General features: G+C 41.3%; 1 protein-coding gene across 2 annotated transcripts in view; it reads left to right on the top strand.

Moving 5' to 3' along the window:
• Positions 1-1,228, top strand: part of SLIT3 (slit guidance ligand 3) — a 620,424-nt gene that overhangs the window by 545,036 nt on the left and 74,160 nt on the right. The gene's annotated exons all lie outside the window — the stretch shown is intronic.

A 1,228-nucleotide genomic window follows, 5' to 3' on the forward strand; every position in this document is an offset into this window, starting at 1 on the left:
ACTCTCCCTTTCACGGGAGATTCCTCTGTAGCATGCGATGCTGTTTGATAGCACTTTTCCATAGCAGAATGTTTTTCAACTGGAGTCAGTCCCCTTAAACCCCACGGGTGCTTTATTAACTAAGTTTATGCAATATTCTAAATGCTTTGTTGTCATGTCAGCAATGATCACAGCACCTTTACCAGGAGGAGAGCCCATCTCTAGAAGCTACTTTCTTTGCTCATCCTTGAGAAGCAACTCTTCATCCATTCAAGTTTCACCGTGAGATCGCAGCAATTAGGTCACATCTTCAGACCCCACTTCTAAGTCTATTGCTAGTTCTACCATATCTGCAGTTACTTCATCTAATGAAGTCTTAAACCGCTCATAGTCATCCACGAGGGTTGGAATTAGCTTCATCCGATTGTTATGCCGATATTTTGGCCTCCTCTCATGAATCGTGCTTATTCTTAATGGCATCTAAAACAGTGAATCCTTTCCAGAAGGCTTTTGTTTTACTTTGCCCAGATCCATCAGAGGACTCACTCTCTGTGACAGCAATAGCCTTTCAAAATGTATTTCTTAAATGATAAAATTTGAGAGTTGAAATTAGTCCTTCATCCACAGGCTCTCAGATGGATATTGCATTAACAGGCATGACAACAACACTCCCCTCCTTGTATATCTCCATCAGAGCTCTTGGGTGACCAGCCGTTTTGTTAATAGATAGTAATATTTTGAAAGGAATCTCATTTTCTGAGCCACAGGTCTCAAAAATAGGCTTAAAATATTTAATAAACCATACTGTAAAAAAAAAAAAAAAAAGCACTGTCATCCACACTTTGTTGTTCCTTTTGTAGAGCATAGGCACAGCAGATTTAGCATAACTCCTTAGGGTCCTAGGATTCTCAGAATGGTAGATGGGCACTGGCTTCAACTACAAGTCACCAGCTACATTGCCCTTAACAAGAGAGTCGGCCTGTCCTGAGAGGCGTGAAAGCCAGGCATTGACTTCCTCTCTAGCTATGATAGTCATAGATGGAATCTTCTCATCTAAGGCTGTTACCTCTCCATAAACAATCTGTTGTTCATCAGTTTTTTATTTTCTGGGGTTTTTTGTTTGTTTTTGTTTTTTTTTAAGAGACAGAGTCTCACTTTGTCACCCTCCGTAGAGTGCTGTGGCATCACAGCTCACAGCAACCTCTATCTCTTGGGCTTTGGCGATTCTCTTGCCTCAGCCTCCTGAGTC

This window comes from Otolemur garnettii, unplaced genomic scaffold, assembly GCF_000181295.1.
Source record: "Otolemur garnettii isolate 467f Iridium unplaced genomic scaffold, OtoGar3 scaffold00003, whole genome shotgun sequence".
NCBI classification, from domain to species: domain Eukaryota; kingdom Metazoa; phylum Chordata; class Mammalia; order Primates; family Galagidae; genus Otolemur; species Otolemur garnettii.